Genomic DNA, 10584 nt, shown 5'->3' with positions numbered 1-10584 from the left:
TCGCCATTTCAATCATCATCCTATTACTGTCTTCCTTGTTATTGCTCAGCCCGAGAAAAAGGAGAATTATTATACGCATTTGGTAATAAATACGCTGTCAGGCCCGCACCGATTATGAACACTCTTGGATGCACTGGCACTCACTGGCATTGGAGTGGAGTCCCGAGAAGCACACACTACATGGGCACTGGGGATCCAGGGATGATGGCGACGGCAGCTTCCAATAATGTGAGTCAATAAATCGCCAATCAAGCAATCATACACAATTTATTTCCCGTCATAATTATCGAGGAGCTGGAGGAGGGCCTGCCCGAGAGCCTCCTGGTATCCCCATATCCCCGTATGAGTCCTCGCTAAAACCCCCCTTTAACCACTCATTTACCTTCCTCTGAAGCTCCGGATCCGAATGCAGCCGTGTGATTATGACGCTGCTGTTGGACGCCCTGCAGCGGAACGATCTGCGATTCCAGCTGGGAGTCAGAAAGAGAGGGGACACGTTGGAGTCCAAGTCGTTGAAAGAGACGGAAGCCCAGCCAGAGACAGAGACAGAGACAGACACAGTCGTCGTTCCAGTTTGCATCCTTCGTATCATTTGATTTGTGGCATAGACAGTCAAAGCTGTGCTGAGGTGAGATGATGCTCTCCACTGGTCGGAGGAATTATTTGATTCGGATTTTTTTTTCCATATACCCTTTATATGGGGGTATTATTAAATTAAGGATGAAATTGAAGCATATACATATAAGATAAAATTGAACTAATACTTAAAATTACTATAGAATCTAAAGTTCTGAGCATAAAGCCAATTATATTGGGAGGACTTCAGTAGTTCTTCTAAAATGATGTCCTAGTTAGTCCTAGTACTTTATTTTTAGCTAAATTTTATGTCAATTTATACATGTTTTGAAAAGAAACAACTACCATTTTAAAATAATTTCTTTACTGTCTTGGAAAGGGTATTACTTTATTGGTTTCTCTTTTTATCACTTTTATGGAGTGATACTGGTTGCGGGTCTCCATTTGACATTCCATTCGTCCATTTCGGTTCGTTTTAATCGATTTTTGGTCCTCCTCCTGCCCATCCTCACCCTCCAGCTCCAGCTCCATCCGCCTCCGTCGCCATCATTCCCTTCCCAAAAAACCGAAGAAAAAAATGTTAATCTTCATGGTTCCTTAATGCCTTTCGTTTGTTTGTGTTTGGTCATTTTAATTTGAATTTCGTTTGCATTGTCCACTCGCCTCTCACTCGCACCAGGCTCCGATCTCATTTCGCCCATTTTGTCATTTTAGTCAATAAATTCGATTGATTTATGGAGTTCGTGGTAATTTAAATCCCAGACCAGACGCCTCAAGATGTGTTCGCTTCGAGAACATTTTCGTTCTCAAAAATTGATTTCCAAAAGTTTTATTTATTCCAGTTTGATGGAAACTTGAATTGTTATCGTTTCGGCTCATGCCGAGATTGGTTAGTTTGTTTAATGCCCCCCTTTGGACACCTCCTCCTCCTTTCATTTAGACTCTGCTGGAAGCGAGGGGAGTTCAAGAGTTCAACGTCTTTATGAAGGCATTTTTCGAATGTTTATGGATTTATTATTCACATTTTTTTGAAAGTTTTCGGCTCTGGAATTGTCTTTGGCAGGGTACTTTTCTGAATCTGTGGTCTGCAAGGAAAATGATTGGCTTTATTTATTGAGTTTTATGATCAGCTTAGGGAATTATTTATTGATAATAAAAAGAGTAAACTCAAATTGTAACTCAAGCGTATATTTTTTAATCAAAAATAATTTTAAACCTCAATATGGGAGCGATATATTAGTCGCTGATAGAAAGCAATTTCGATTGGCATCTCGCTGCCTTAAGAAGCTTTCACATCTTCATTAATGGCATTCATTTTTCACATCGCTCCGGCTAAGCGAAAAAGATTACAAGTCCGCAAAAGATCTCTGCCATTAAGAAGCGTACAGTGAAAATAAATCAATCAATGGAATAAAATTAAACATAAAAATGCGGGGAAAAATTGCAAAATAAACAAGTTGGCTTCGCGGGGGAATTGCGGCTCTCACATGGAATGGGAATGGGAATGGGGATGGGAGTGGAGTGGACCGGGATGGGGCGGCTCATCGGGGCCTAATTCCGAATAACGAATTTAACCAATTTACTCAAATGCTAATTTATGGCCGATTGATGCTCAGGTAAAGCCTTCGCTTTGGACGCTTCTTCGGGATTGGACTCCGACATGGGCACGCAATCAAAATGAGACACGGAGACGCAGAGACACTGTCGGTGGCGGTGGTGGTGGTGGTGGTGGAGGTGGAGAATAAAGGAGCGACATGGCGGGGATCGATGGTCATCGCATCATCATCGTCCACTGCGGCAACATCATTATCATCATCTTTGTCTTCGCTGTCAGTGGCAGCCATAAACATGGAAGCCGCTGCACCACACAATGCCAAAGATACAAACCACGGATGGGTTGGGGGCAGGCAGCCGGAGGTGTGGGTTGGTGGTGCCCCACCATATGAATTACGACGAATCAACGCACCGCAGACCGCGCGAATGGCGGGAAACAAGACCAACTTGACATGTGAGCCAATGCTGCCATGATTGCCACCACTTGCCACCTTCTTGGCCCAGCGGCGAGCTGCCCCTCGCAGTTGGAGACGGACATGATGGACACGGCGCATTCCAAGGGCCCTGGGCCCTGTGCCGACTGGGAGAGCCCATGCGGGGATTTTGCATTGAGGCACATAAATTTCTATCACCATCGGGACTGATTGCCTGGCTGCCTCCACTTGGCTGCTTCTAGTCGATAGTCGATCTGCGATCGGGTGCTGAAATAGTTGGATCAGATATGGCTGCATTTCAACATCGGATCACGGCGGGCACTTTGGTTTTATTAAGCGAACCTCAAGCTGAGAAACAAAAGTATCTTTCTGAAAGATGCTGGGATCTATTAATCACTTATTTCAGAAGCGGGCTATTTACAGGAGGGACAATACAAACATTTACTTAGCTTTTAAAAATATTTAGGAAGTAACTTAACTTTATTATGTAACCATAACCGAAACCCAGCTCTTTATTTAAAGGAATTCAAAAGAGCACTCGGCCGGTTCAGTGGCTGTCAATATATCATTGACAGAAAACCGATATCAGTAAGGGAAACAGAGCCCAGTTAGTTGGTGCACCCCGCTCCCCATCCTGCCTTCGTTGCACCTTTTAGCCATGCCACCAAAGTTGGTCAATAGCAGACAATGCAGCTGCTGTGATCCAAAACGCGAAGCGGAAGGGCTCCTCGAATGGCCGACGGCAATCGAGGAACGTCCGAAGGATGGCTAGTAGGCAGGGGCAGGGGCAGGAGCAGGAGCAGCTGCTGCAATGTCGGTGAGTGTCAAAAAATGCCACAGAGGCATAGAAAACTGGCACAGCCAGCGACAGCGACTCGCCGAGTTGCAACTGAAACTGCAACTGCAACAGTGACTGTGTGACGGTGACTGCGACTGTGCAACTTGTGCAACAAGTTCCAGTTCCTGTCGCTGCTTGGGCCGTTGGTGGTGCAGTTGCTGTTGCCGCTGCTGCTGCTGCTGCTGTTGCCGATGCCCCGGCTTTAATTGACAGCGACAAACGCCGCGCGGCCAATGCCACCCACCCGTACCCGGCCATCGGGGCACCCACACCCACACACCCGCAGAAATATATATTCGAGTGTTGCACCTCGGACTGGAGATTATTCGTGTGCGTTTCCCACAATTGATTCGGACAATGGACAGTGCCACCAGTGCCCTCCTCCTTCCTCTTTCTCTGGGCCCCCTCACGTCGTCACCTTGGCTTTCCCGGCCTTTTGAGGCAGGCTAAAGTGCAAATGGTTCTTTGGCGGCAGAAAGGAGAGTTGGCCACCACACAAAATGGTCAAAAGATCTGAAAAAATAGTTTATTTAGGGGATTTTAAATAGTATCTATTTTTTAAAAATTATTCAGTTTTAAATAACATATTTGGCAATATGGAAGTTGATGCTATATCTTTCTGAAGACTGGAAAACCACAACTGATATCTTGATACTGTATATTAAAATAATATTAAATAAAGTAAACAATTTGTATATTTTTTTTTAACTAAAATTTATTTTTAAAAAGACTAAATATTCGGTCGTTAGTGTCTTTTAATGAAATGCAATTTAAAAGACATACAAGCATACATAAATGCCCATGTGTGTGCGCTGAAGGTGCAACAGGTTGCCTTCCTATGCCATGGCCGTTGGGGTGTTGATGCCATATTTGAGTGTGAGTGCGAGTGTGTTCCGCACACACAACTCCTCCGGCCCCCCGGGCGACCGACCTCCCTCTTCCTCGGCCTGCAGAGTTCTCTGGACCAGCCGCCTTCTTGGTTGTGCTTTGATTTTATGGCGATTTTTGGAAGGCAGCCGCAGCCACAGCCACAGCAGCGAGTTCAGCAGGCGCAGTTTGATGCATGTAACTTGTCGTGCATAATATTTTTCGAACATATTCAGCATTGGACGTGGAACATAATTTTGCCACAACATTCGCGGGACAGCAGAGCCCGAGTCCGAGTCCGAGTCCGAGGAGAATGGTAGGCTAGCAAGTGCAGGGGAGTGGCCGAGGCGAGTTGGTTTATTGTTTATAGGAAAATCGAAAGAAAATCCAGCATTATGCAAATCCTACGGACGGTCAAGCCAATCCCAAATAGTGTAGCTCATAATTATGTGAGTTTTTATAGAGGGGGGGAATTACATTCGTTATTTCCACTGTGGGAAATTGTTGGCATCCCATAATCTCTAAACAAAATACCCACTTTAGAGGCCAGACTAAACAGTGACAAATCTAAACTTAATTTTCATATCTCAAGTGCCTCGAAGTCGATTTTCAATATCGGACAAAGAACACTTGAATCGGATGGGCCTCGAAACACTTTTGTCGCCTCCTTTGATTTCGCCGAGAGTTATGAACGTTGGGGGAATATTTCCCAGACCTGTGATGATTACTTATGAAGTGAAACAAAATGAATGCCCAATATGTTCGCCTAATTTGTAATACATATTAAATTGTCAAGCGGAATTGAGGAAGTGCTTGCAGCAATTCTTTTGAACTCGAGAGTTAATAAATTGTGATATTTGTTTGTGAAATGAAATGCTCTCGACACAGAGCAAACACACTCCGTTCCCTTGCCTGGCTCACTGGCATTTATCTACCGGATACATTTTTATCTCCAACCCGGAGAAGAAACGCAATTATTGCGGTGGTGGCGGTGGCAGTGGCACTGGCGGCAGCAGAACAATTAAGAAATGAACTATAGCTATCGCCATGGAGGTGGATTTCAGTGGCGGAGCGGAATGTGGATCGGTTTTTGGGGCCAACCAATTAGCCAGACGGCACTGTGTTTGCGATCTGTGCGAGAGAGGGCCCTGAATCCCCAGAATCTGAAGCCCGAGTGGTTGACTTTCTCAATGGTTTTGCAACCATTTTGGTCTTTTAATTAACTGAAAATCGGTCGGATCGTGTGTGTTTACACACTTGGCCAGCTGGGGGCTGGCGCTTTATGACCGCCTTCCGGTTGCAATATTTATACAGAGTTTAGAAAATCATAAAGCTTCCATTATGGCCTATTAAAGGCTGCCATGTGTTCGGGAAAATATTTACACTCTTGGCCAAATATGTGATTCTATCAAAGGGGTCCCGAGATAACCCAATAATGAAATCGTAAAACGTCAGTCGGCCGATCGTGATCCTACAAACAATATTTGATCGTAATTTTAATTAAAATGAGATTTTAATCGTGGGTTAATTATGACGTTGACTTGATCTAAATATTTGTTAAAGGCCTTAGAATAAGAGAGTGGAAAAAGTTAACTAATTATTTCCATAACCATTCACTGATTTAATCCCAAAGCCAGTGTCTGCTTCATAATCCATCACGTTTCATTAAGTATCCGCCGAGTTGCTCTCATTAAATGAAAACCAATCAAACTTCAATTGGCAACGTTGCCTTTTTTATCGCCAGACCTCGGCTAAATTGCACCTGTCACACAATCGAATTTCCCGGACTCACGTTTCCAGCCCAGTCCCGCCCCTCCGGTCTGCCATTGATCAGGTGTACGTATACGTATACGTATAGTCCTCGTCCACGTCGTCGCAAATCATGACATGAGTTCAATTTGTGACAATTATTGTTGCAACATTTCAAATCGAAGCATTTTGCATTCGGCCTCAGGCGGCCTATGGACAGTTGTGCGATTTTTATCGTTTTTCATTCGATTTGATTTCAGTTTTTTTCCCCCGACTTTTGTATATTTTTCATTATTTTTACCGCTTGTTATATGCTTTTTATACAGCCTTTGTTGCTGCTGCTGCTGTTGTTGATATTGCCGTTCTATTTAAACATGCCACATATGCAAAGCGTGGCTGAGTTGCTGCTAACTTTTTTTTATTGAAAATTAATTGTTGTGCATTTTTCGAACCCATTGATTGCCATGTGTGTGTATTAAAATTGGGCGTTGACTAATAATTGCATTTTTATTTAATTTAATTTTATTGGCGCATAAATTTTTATCATCGCGCACTGAGCTCGCTTTGAAAAATGATTATTTCTGTATTAGGGCGTATATATATATTATATTTATGTTACATGTATCACACAAGTATCTGAAGAATAAAGTTATATAGAAATAAATTATTTTTCATTTTATATTTGCTTGATAATTACAGCTTTTATTCGTGTTTATAACTAATAAATATGACATTAAAGCTTACTCAGTTTAATTTATTAAAGATGCCTTACAAACCACTTTTCTTGATAAATAAAGTTAATAAATTTATTTAAATAAATGCAATTGTTTTTATTTGTTTCTGATTTAAGCTTAAAACTATCATATCTTATTACTTTCTAGTCACCCATCAGTTAGAGTCAGAGTTTTCTTTGAAAATGAGTATATTTTCCTTTCAAGTGCTTATGTTATTTACATTCTCCACTTAACCTGGTGCTTTGTAACTCAAAGTATCATCATATCGCATTACAGCGCCATACGTGGACACGACTTGTGTCGCACCTGTTTGCCAATTTGAAATGAGGTTATGAACCCAACTGTAGTTTCTCAACGTGGCCCGCAACAGCAACAATGATGGCCTGCGATGGCAAACGCATTTGGCCACCTCTTAGCCGGTTTTTCCCACCGCCCTGCTCTCAGCTCCCAGCTCCCAGCTCCCTGCCGTTTTAGCCCCGAGGCTCAAACGCTTTTCCTTTTGTGGCCACCAAAGAACTCGTTGGCTTAGACCGAATGGTGGCCATGTGGCTCGGATCGGATCGGATCGGATTGGATCGGTGGGGATCGGATTCGGCCATATAGCCAGAGCTATAGCCGGGTCTGCAACTGGAGATTGATGTTCGCTGCCTCTGACATTTGTTTCGCGCGCCCGATCTGGCCAACTGCCCCGTCCCGCTCGCACTCACGTGATTAATCACTAAACTGGTTTTCCGTCCACATTTTTCGCCGTGTGATTTAAATGGTTTTTTCTCTTCCATTTTTTTTTACTTTTTGCCATTTTTTTTTGCAGTTTTATGCATAAGGCTTTTCAGTAGATTTACTGGATTTTCCACTAAGATGAAAAATTGCACTGTGCGATCATGTAAACAAATTCATTAACTTGCACAAATATTTTAATTATTTTACACAATTGTCTGGAAAAGCTGCGATAGCGTCAGCCCGACTTGAGCTGAATAATGCGGTTCTGTCACCGGTAGTGCGAAATAAATGATTTGATTAAATTCTTTGCATATGAATGGAGGGGAATTCAGAAAAAAAGGATTACTAAAAAAGGGAAATTTTATTTGAGGGGCTGCCGCTTAGCCGACAGAATGGCGCTGCCGCTTAACGTACGGCAGTAATTGCAGGAGGACCTATCACAATTGATAGATGGATAATGAGGTGGACTGGAAGTTTTGACTCTGATCTTCTGCTTTTGTAATACTTTCAATTAAGATTAATGTAATATATTTAAATGTAATAAAATCTTAAAACGAACTTCCCATGCAAATTGTTTGCTGACAGCCACCCAATTTTTTTATTTTCAAAACCATTAAAAGCATGCCAGCTGAGCTATGCCGAGAATCTTTTCCCACTGAATTTGAGCGTGTGTTTAAGCTCCTGTTTTGACAGGGACATGCCCATGTGTATGTTCCATATATGGACACGAGACGTCAGCAGGAAAATGGCAACGCCAACGCACAGCAGCTGCCGGTATTCGACGTGCTTGGCTATTTCCTTTTGGCCAGAAGTTGCATCGAACACTTCGCCACATTCGGTCGCATTCAACAGGTTAATTCGCGCTCTTTGCCGCGGAGCCTGGTGGCAAGGTGGTGGACCTCGGACGGGCAGCCAAATGAGCCAAAGTGTCGGCCTTTAAAGGCACCCCAGCGGTTGAAAAGGTTTTTGTTTTCTTTTTGGTTCGATTTGGCGTGGTTTCGGAAAACATACAACTTCGCACATGAAGGAAGCATTGAAATGTCCACCAAAAACAATGCGGCAGCAACCAAATTGGCAACGTGTTGAGGCCAACTCGGTTGGTCAAGTTATGAGACTCCATTTGGGAGTGGAGAGTGTACAGCGTGGAAAGGTGCGGTGGTGGTTAAGATTGCTGGCAGTGCACATGAAGGTGTCATTTGTTGGATGCATGCATTTTCCGACTTGCCAACAAATCGCAGCGATGGCAAGAGGCAACTGCCTGCAACATGCAACATCGACAGCCAACGTCTGGTGCAAGTGCCTAATGATGTGGATAAGGATATTAACTTAAGGATACGATTAATCCGATGGCCACCTAGTTCTCCATGTTGTCCAGCCTTTTATTAAAATGTCTCTTTGCTTCCATTTGTGTGCCAATTGTTTTGATTTTGATTTCAGCCACTGCCCTTTCCTGTTACAGACTTTTCCTCTGGGTTGTCAGTTGTCCTGTCCCCGCTTTTGTTGCCAACTCTGCTGTCAGCCGTGTATAGTTTTGTATTTTTTGCCGGCCGTTTTTGTTCCCATTTTATGCCGCGCGTTTTGTGCGATTCGGACACATTTTAACAATTTATGAAGTGCACTGATATCCCCGCACCCCATTCACCAGAACATAGAGAGCCTTGACAACTAAATTCAAAGCAATTCATATATCATCAGGCGGTTCGCCTCACCGCTTACAATCCACACACACCCAGCTCTCACCCACCGAACCACCTGGCCATTCCACCTGTTCCACCTGGAAAAGTGCGTGTGTCAAAGTGCGTGTTCGGTGTCGGCGACATTTGTATAGGAAAATGAATATGTATTCCTGTATATAACGGTATCCGTGTCTACGTCACTTCTCCTGGCAGTTGTCAGTTGCGCTTTGATAATTTCATTTTGTCCCACTGGCCCCATGTGCAATTCAATGGAGCGACTTTACTTTGTTTTTCCTCCGCGGCTTCATGGAGGAATGGGTTGGGTTGGGTTTCCCAATGGGTTGGGTTGGGTTGCTGACCAGACAGGGCATCGAGTGTTGAAAGTAGGGGAATCATATAATTTATCGATCAACTGCAGGAGGTCAGGAACTGTGTAACTTTATTTTAAACCTTTTATTTAAGAATCTTAAAATATATTTTGATCTTAAGTTAATTTATAATTTAAGCCCACAATATATTCCCCAAGTTGAAGTGAAAATAAATTCCAATACCGACTTTGATTTCCAGGTGCTCCTTGAGTCAACGACATTCCGGATCAAAGCTTCGGGGACTCAAATAAAGACTGAGATCCGAAATGAAATAAAATGAAATGCATAACAGCCGCCAAACATTCTCAGCCATCGACATTTTTTCTTTCTTTTTTTTTTTTTTGAAGTTGTATGTATAAGTGAGTGTACGTTTTTTCGATTTTCGATTTTGTCTTTGCGTTAATTTATAGTCACTGATTGGGGCGTTATTCTTATTGATCCAGGCCATAAATTAAGAGAACCCCTGACACGCCACATACATTACCGACATTTTAGCGTTTGATTTGTTATTTATCATACGAGCGTCAGAGCGAGAGAGAGATGCCCCCCAAAGGCCTCAGACCCAATGACGATGGACGACGAATCTCGCCGCATCTGATCGGATCTCAGCTCCGTCTCAGCCTCACCTCAGGCCTCAGATCCAGCCTCAGACTCAAGTCTCAGCATCAGCTTCAGCTTACCTGTAAAACTAGTTTCAATCTTTTTTTCCAACATTTTCGTTCTTCGCTTTTAGCGCTCTGTATTTTTTTCTTGATTTCTTTAATGATGAAATATACATTTTGAGTTTAATATATCAAACCGAATGGCGGGCAAGCGAATGTTAATTTGTTTTGTATTTTTTTTTCTGCTATGTTTTTTTATTCGTTTTGCTTAATTTTGATTTATTTCATTTTGAAATTAAAAATCGATTGAGTAACGAACAATCTGTCGATCTTTTTCAGATTCGCTGTTCAGCGAATTTTAATTTTCGTTTCGGATTCGGATACCGATTTGTGTTTTTAGGTAGCCAGTGGATCGTTTAATATGCAAAGGCACCCCCTGATAAGGTGGCCGAAACCCGTTTCTCGT

General features: G+C 42.9%; 1 long non-coding RNA gene across 1 annotated transcript; it reads right to left on the bottom strand.

Annotated features, from left to right (window-relative positions):
* Positions 1–1086: 1086 nt before the first annotated feature.
* On the bottom strand, positions 1087–9807 carry LOC123257395. The gene is made up of 2 exons (XR_006507433.1): positions 9704–9807; positions 1087–1661 (listed from the first exon to the last, which is right to left on the bottom strand). It is a non-coding gene; the product is annotated as an uncharacterized LOC123257395 (long non-coding RNA).
* Between the last annotated feature and the right edge of the window lie 777 nt (positions 9808–10584).

Source organism: Drosophila ananassae, chromosome 3R, assembly GCF_017639315.1.
Source record: "Drosophila ananassae strain 14024-0371.13 chromosome 3R, ASM1763931v2, whole genome shotgun sequence".
Lineage (NCBI taxonomy): Eukaryota > Metazoa > Arthropoda > Insecta > Diptera > Drosophilidae > Drosophila > Drosophila ananassae.
The sequence above is the reverse complement of the archived record's forward strand: the minus strand, read 5'-3'. Positions and strand labels throughout refer to the sequence as shown.